An 8,390-nucleotide genomic window follows, 5' to 3' on the forward strand; every position below is an offset into this window, starting at 1 on the left:
ATAAAGTTAATATAAGGTGAGAATACATAATGTGATCACTATTAGTTATCTTTATATATCTTTAGCTGACTGGAATTTTTTTTATTGTTGTTAATTTCTCTTAATTGATAGGCTATAAATCACGTTTCGTCAAAAAATTGATATGTATATCTAACTAATTACGATTGTTTACTTCTTTTGCTCACATCACCAGTAGCACTTCAGTAATTGTTTTGACCAACAATATGATGAGATAACAATACTGATTTACATACATATACAACGTTATTGTTTTTCTTTTTATTTTTTGATTTTTTCTTAACAAAGAAAATAACCTAATAATGACATCATCATTATAGGATTTTAATAGAAACTATAGATTTCAATGAATCAGAAGAGGCTATTCTGAAGATGGAAGATTTCTGATTGGTGGAGAATGAATTTAGTGAAATTTTCTAAAACTTTGTGCAAAAAGTAACTGGATACTTGTAGTCGGACGGAGGGAGTATTATTATATTATTATTATTATTATTCAAATATAGGTTTTCTTTACAGGATTAATTACGTTACATATGTATGCGAAATATATGTCTCAATAAAATGTTGTAATATAAATTTTATGATAAGAAAAATAATAATTGTGATCAAAATTGAAATTAAGTGGTGAGAGAATAAATGTAGTTCAATTATTTTGACTAAGTTAAGTATATCAATACGTTTGTAAAAACAATGACAAGTTTCTTAGTCGAAATATGTGGTTCCACGGGTCATTAAACTAAATGACTTTAGCATTTACGTTCACTTAATACATAAAACACATCGTTAAACTGTTTCATTTAAACGAACCCGTAATTTCACGGGTCATTTCACTAGTAATAATAATATATAATAATAATAACATTATATAAATCATGAAAAATAATCTGACTTGTCATCTCCTAATCCCTCCTCTAATCACACAGCTGAGGTGTAAATTACACAATTAAACTTAATTAATACTACTAATTAATCTAATTAAATTACACCTGGAGAAACTACACGGGACTAAACTACCGAAATAATCAAAATACGGGGTCTGCATTCCTGTGAAAATTAGGGTTTCATAATATCCACCACTCAGCAATTCCCAAACGTATCCCCAATCAACAGATCTGAATTCATGTTACTTCGTCTCTACTACTGATAATAATCTGATTATATCCGTATCGTGTACTTAATCGAACTCGAATACAATCTACAAATTTGGTTTCATCGATGATGGATGGCGGTACCATCGCTGTTAATTCCATCAACAAAATAAATTCATCCGTGTTTTCATTCGATTTGGGGTATAATTGGAAGATTCAGGTATTCTTTTTCACAAAGATTAAACCCTAAAAATAAATTTGTTGATTCAGCCGTAGTTTACCCAGAATTCGGTTTCTTTTTGCCACACAACAAACGTTGTTTACATAGAATTATTTTAACATTTCATATTGTATTCTGACTTAAGTCCCCATTGATCTTTCACGTATCCATGATTATTAGATTTGTAATTGGTGATTCGAAAGAAAAAGTCCCCGATTATCTTTGCTGGTGAGCTTATTAGTTGATAAGGGGCCTTTCATTATTTTTATTGTTGCGCTTTCATTTACTAGAACATAATTTATTATTGGTTGAGCGCTTCACTTTCAGGCCCGAGGGATGTGCAAGAATTTTTTGCCTCTTAAAGATGGTTTAGGGGTTGTCAGATGCAGTACAGACATTGTAAAGTGCCAGGTATGGCTTTGGGTTAGACTACATCACTTCAATTTTACTTCCTTTTTAGCTGTCTAATTAACTGACCAACCTTTAATCCTGTTGCGAATCACGTACAGCCTTCTTTTTTCTCTTATCATTTCTTTGATATCATATTAGCTAATTAGATCATGGGTGTTCTTTGTTATAATATTTTTATTATAAATTGTGTGTGCGGGTGGATGTTAATTTGAGTTGCCCCAGTGCAATGCAATATTACTATTTGTAACAAACAGTATACTTCTGTTAGGTAGGTTACACAACTTCATATTTTTACACAATTTCAAAGGATAATAGTTCGTATGTACTTTTTTCTTTTTAGTCATAATTCGCAAAATTTCACTAATTAGTCATTAATTGGCGGATTGGAATGGAGAGTTTCCAGGTTTTTTTTTTTTTTTTTTTTTTTAATTCCGTGGCACTAATTAGTCTTTTTTGTGTAACTAATGAAGTAGATGGAAGGGTCGAATAGTGCTAAAATTAGAGGTGGCTATGTTGACTAATTTGCATATGAATTGGCTAATTTTTTTTTTTTTTTTTAATGAGGGGTCAGTAGGTCGATCCATGCATGTGTAAATGAGTATTTTAAGGTTATAAACGGGTAAGAACTGAGATGGGTCAAATACTGTACTTGAGAAAATTAAAGTACGAAAAATCGTTTTAAAGTGGGATGGTGTATGCGTGAATCTGGATTAACAATGATACCTTATGTTCTATCAACGATTCTTAACATCTTTAGAGTGTAATCGCAACGCCGTCATGAACAGGGGAAATATAAATCTTATTTTATGAGACATTAGTAGTTGCATAACTTATATTAAAGTATTTTAGGAAGTATCATTTCTGATATATTAGTTACATTAGTAGTTGCATTTGCAGGTGGTCTCTTCTAGCTTTATGTAATATGTTATCTTTCTCCTTTTATGAGACATCCTCATCATGAGATATTCAGCTAATGGGATCATCACAAGCTTAAAGATGTATTTGTCTGATTGTTCTTTTACAAATAAATGATATTGGTCTGGGTCCACAAATTTATATGTTTGTATTCTAAGAAGTATGGAAGAAACGGGTAGTGAATCGATGGACATCCCTTGAGATTTGCATTACGAACATGGTTATTCAAGCTAGAAGAGACCACATGGAAATGTCTGGAAAGTTGCTGCTATAGTATTATTTATAAAAGGCTTTGCCACCTGGAACATATAGAAACAAAGACGTGCTGAATTTATGTGACCAGCTTTTACGTTAAACTTCCCGTCGAGCACCTCAATATTGTACATAGCTTTTGATGTACCTGGCCCGATATGTTGAATTATATTTGATCAGCTTTTACATAATCAACCAACTAACTTAGCTGGAGCAGATTGTGATGCTTCCTCTTAGTGTCTAACAAAGGAATACATGCTACAAATTTACAACTTCAATGGCACAACGAATTGAATTTAGTTTCAATCGCACAACAAAGGAAATGACAGTTGTTTGTATGCTATAAGGTTAAAAGTGTTTTTAGTCGTCTATTTGGACCCATGACATAAATGGATCATATGGTGTCAAATTGGGTATTTGTCGTTTTGTACATGTTCATTATTTCGTGTCAAAAGTATTGCTAACTTAGCATGTTTGAAAATGAGTTTTTGAGTGTATTTTGGTTGGAGTCATTTTGACTCATTAGTATGTAATTGTGTATAAATTGACCCGTTTGGGTAACTTTGAGGATTTGAAATTACCAATACGTTTAAAATAATTTTTTTAGAGTTGTGGAGTGATTTTTGGGTCACTCGGGAATATTGGATAACGATTTGGGTCATCAATCCATTTTGGTGTCATGTTGGGAAAAAAAATCTCAAAATGACTCTCGGACCTACATTCAATTTTGTCAGCGTAAGAATAAGAATCAACATGGTGAAAATCTCGAGGACTATTGTCCTCCGAAGAGCGGTCTTTTGAGATCGTTTTCGAATATTGGTAATTCAAAGATGGGGTACAAGTTACAAGTTTCCACTGTCGAGTTATAAGTTTTTAGCATCTCTACTTAATTTGATAATACTAATTTTAGTGTGATTTTTGACTAACGAAGCTGCATAATAGTTAATGCACTATTGGTTCAGACCCATGCATAAAGGTAATTTGATAATACTTGAGATCACTAAAACTTTTTTGTGTCTCAGCCAGCTAATAAATAATGCATACTTTTGTTACTCTTATTTTTCCTGCATATAGTATAGTTGATCTTTCACGTTGTAATAATTTAATATACTACTTGAACTTCTTATCAATATACACCTGGTTAGACGTCTCTTACATTAATATACCTGTATCAGCTAAGAACTAAATAGATTTGACCTTAGCTTCAAATAGTACATGCTATTGACAACTATGGATATTCCAATGATCATTTGTTTATACCAGTATTATTGCTTTGAACCTTTTTAGCACTCTATATTGTAAAGGAATGTACTGATTGTACAGGGTGAAAGCTTTATGCCATAAGTGTTGAAGAAAGATACGTGTTTTTTTTGGCATATTTGCTACTATGGTGTAGGGTTTTTTTTTACACTTTACATGCCTTTAATGCAACATCAACAACAGAACTTTAAATGCCCTGTAGATACTAAGCCATTTGGTAAAGCTAGAGACTTAATTGGTTTTCGGGTCAGTTTGAAGTGTTTTAAATTTGTCGCGTTTTAGTTAATTTATGTGTAGCAGTTTGATAATATGAAATGGATGCAATTGATATTTTTCTTGATGGAAATGTAACTTTTTATCAGTTATATTAATATTATAATGTACTCCTCTTCAATGGACTATCTAAGATGCTTTGGTCGTGCTTTATAGATGTTATGTAACCTATTTAGCCTAATTTAACTTGCCTTTGTAAAAGTGGACCGTTTGTGCTCCTTCTTTGGCTCACATGGAAACTACTTATGTTGTCAAAGACGTATCTCGAATCTTCATAAAATGAATATCTTAGTTAGTATATTGAATTGCACCCTGATGTGTCAAGACGTAACTTTTAAAATGAAGATAATATGCTTAATAATTAACATATAATACAGGCAACTAAAACCCGATCATGCAGTAATTAGCAAGTAAATTGACCAGTTCGATCCACAGGGAGAAGTTTGTTTTAAGGATTTTACAACGATTAATTATTCTAAAGGGGGGAGTTTGTGTTTGAAGTTGTATTTTCGTTTAACGAAACAGTAAATAAATATAATGAATTACAAGAATGAGAATGCGGTGTTTACTTCTATGCTTGATAAATGACAGGGATTGTTCTTTTATAATTAAAACCGTTATGTGATAGTTACAATAGAGCAGTTTATATCAATTTCACAATTTCTATAAACTTAAGAGCTATGTTTAATCAACAAGATTCTTTCGTGGTTGAATTCACATAAAACCTAGTTTACTAAGATCACTCTAAGTAAACTACATGATTGTATATCCTAAATATCGTTCAATTAACATCCTATACTCACATATAGATGGATAGATCACTAGGTGTTGAAGTATAAGCTATGTTCTTTGATAAACTCACATAAACCAAGTCATAACTTACATAATTGAACTAGGATACAAGGATGATTACAACAATGGATCTTTTGAAAGAACATGATGATTTAGATTGATTAACTAACTAGATCCAACCCGGTTAAACTCACGTGAAACCTAAATTACAACAATCACTTGAGGTAATTTCATAACTATGTTACTTTGGAACTTATTCAATTACCGAATTAAACACATAACAAAATCACTTAAGTTTATGTATCTAATCGTCTAGATTACTAGGTGTATTGAAGTATAGATTGTTTTCCTAGTTAACTCACATTAATAGGTTTGCAATCTATATAATTGAAGTAATGAACTAAGCAAGCATAACAATGGTTCTTACGGTTGAACTAGATAATTTAATCAATCGAACATATGTATAACTATCATAACATTAAAGTATAGAACAATCCCAAGCCATAAATCTTACATTGAAGCAAACACACAAGGCTTTTAGCCTAACATAATCATAATAGAACTAATGGAACAGTAAATACAAGTTGAATTCATGTTTAAAAGATTTAGAACAATAATACCAATAGTGATGAATGATCCTAGCTTAATCTTGATGTTGAAAGAGTGGAGATTGACTTGTAGCCTTCCTTGAACCTTGAAAATCGTATTAGAACTGAGGGAAAAAGTAGTAGTGAAGGTGTATGAAGAATGTAACCAAAGGCTTCATTAAATAGGCTCAAAAGTTAGGTATTTTGGCCAGAAAGCGACCAGATGCGCCGCATCTCTTTGGGATGCGCCGCATCTCTTTACGCTCAGTAGATTCCAGCTCGATTCAGCACTCAGAACTGTCGGCAGGGAAGCAGATGCGCCGCATCTGGGACAGATGCGCCGCATCTGGCTTGGATGCGCCGCATCCCTCTCAGATGCGCCGCATCTAAGGCTGTTTTAGTCCAGAAGTCTTTATGCTCCGCATCTGAAACTGTCGGGAGTTATTTGGTGCAAAGATGCTATGCGCCGCATTTGGACCTGTTTCAGTGGTTTCGGGCTGTTTTACGCGTTCAATCTTCGTTTTAACTCTGTTTTCGCTGTTGGTCTTCATTTATTCATTCACAATGGACTTTTACAAATATGCACGAATTACAATACATACGTACAACAATTACATACAAATGGAACAACTTTGGATCGAAATAACGGCAATAAATATGTATAATTTTGGCGTTATCAAAATCCCCACACTTAAACCTTGCTTGTCCTCAAGCAAGACTTACAAGAAATCGAAATTTACTATAGTAAACACACTTATTTAATTGAGAACACAAAAATGGGAATCACACTCACTCGATATAGTACACAAGATACACAAGTTATTTTGTAACACAATAACTCACGCTATATGGAACACACACTCGGGTCACAATATATACACACTCACACTTTTTATTTCACACACGAATCAAACTCACGCGTTTTGAGTATACACACACCTTTGGAGTACACACGCTTTTATTTATTTCACAATGTAATACACACACTTTGAGTACACACACGAAATGAAATCACACCAAAGTCGAAAGGTGGGTTTTAAAGTCCACATTTCTTAAAAATTTGGATCCTTAGGAAAATTGGGACCTTTGCGAAAAACCTTTTATATTTTGAAAATTAGACATGTTAGTTTTTATACTAACAAGTTTTCCGGTTTTAACCTCAAAGTCCGGTTGAGGGTAACTGAAAACCGAAGCCTCAGTCGGCGCTTAGCAAGCTACTCGCCCCCATGATTGAAGTATCATGGAACTTGAAACCGGATGTCCTAAAAATGGTTTTACACAATATAGTTCATAAAATAGCATAAGTTTTTAGAAGAAACTATATCATGTCCAAATATCATCGGTGAACCATGAGTTTGCACACCTCAATTTGTTATGGCATATGTATGTTGGCCGCAGTCAACATAGATGCGGTTGATCTTTACGGAGATCATCCATCTGGGGATTAGATTCATTAGTCTTAAAAGCTAATTTGCAATGTGCCCCCCCCCATTGTACGAGACAGATCCATCTCATGGTTAGGATAAGTCTGACCACCAAAAACCCTGTTTGATGCTGAGGTGAGGTGGATTTCCACCCGATGATAGAGATGACTTTTCAAGATTTTTTGTCAACCTACAGCTGTTCTGGACTACATCTTCTAACATAAGTTAGCAAGTGTGTCATATTGGAAGACTTGACTTCCTTCACAATCATTACATAAATGAGCATTGGATTAGATTGTTAGAACAACAAATTACTTGATGATTCTTTTCATTCAGAATGTGGTATAACATGATGATTATATCTTTTATATGACTACTAGTTTTTATGATTTTTAACAAAATAAACTCAATCATTTGGTTGTTTCTTAATTTGTTTTGTGATAATAATTTCGGTGTATACACCTAGTTTTAAAATCTACAAATTTTAAACAAAATTTGAATTTATGAAGATAAAAGTTAAAAATTTTCATCATTTTAAGCCTTTTTAACCAAAATCAAAAATCCGAAAGAATTTATAACTTCCTCCCCACACTGAGTTCATGTATCGCCTTCGTTACATGGAATCAGAAAAATTTAAATTCGAGAGGGTTAAAGAGTGTAAGAGAGTTTATTACTTTCAAGGTCTAGAACCGAAGTTCAAAGGATGATGGCGCTGAACTGAATGCCAGCATAAGAACATCATCCTCTTCTTGCTACCACAATTCATTCATTAATCAAGTATGTGCTGAACTTACTGCCAGTCTTTGAAAATCGCAGCAATTAGCACGATGCTCACCTGTTCAAACCAAAAATACGATTCACACAAATAAATGGGGGTGTACTCCATGTACTAAAAACCCCACTGTTAATTATCTAAATTATTCAAATTACAATCATCCAAAATACTATCAAGTTATTACACACCAAACATAAAGATAAATTGTTTTTGAAACAAACCAACATCAATCAAACCGTTCACACACTTCACCAATAATCATGTCATCTTCAGAAGAATCCCCAAAAAGAGTTACTTGGACCAGCTCCACCTTCGTTTTGGTTACCCGCGTCGTCGTCCTGAAATATTGAGGGGTTGTATCCCTGATAGGTTGCT

The 8,390-nt window shown here is 33.2% G+C and overlaps 1 long non-coding RNA gene across 2 annotated transcripts; it reads left to right on the forward strand.

The window, feature by feature from the left end:
- Window positions 1-1,035: 1,035 nt before the first annotated feature.
- LOC139893305 (uncharacterized) lies at window positions 1,036-3,502 on the forward strand. 2 transcript variants are annotated; one of them, XR_011774467.1, is made up of 4 exons: window positions 1,036-1,326; window positions 1,507-1,554; window positions 1,654-1,737; window positions 2,635-3,502. It is a non-coding gene; the product is annotated as an uncharacterized lncRNA (long non-coding RNA). The 2 variants fall into 2 exon arrangements; XR_011774466.1 differs by lacking the exon at window positions 1,507-1,554.
- Window positions 3,503-8,390: the final 4,888 nt, after the last annotated feature.

This window comes from Rutidosis leptorrhynchoides, chromosome 2 (genome assembly GCF_046630445.1).
Source record: "Rutidosis leptorrhynchoides isolate AG116_Rl617_1_P2 chromosome 2, CSIRO_AGI_Rlap_v1, whole genome shotgun sequence".
Classification (NCBI taxonomy): domain Eukaryota; kingdom Viridiplantae; phylum Streptophyta; class Magnoliopsida; order Asterales; family Asteraceae; genus Rutidosis; species Rutidosis leptorrhynchoides.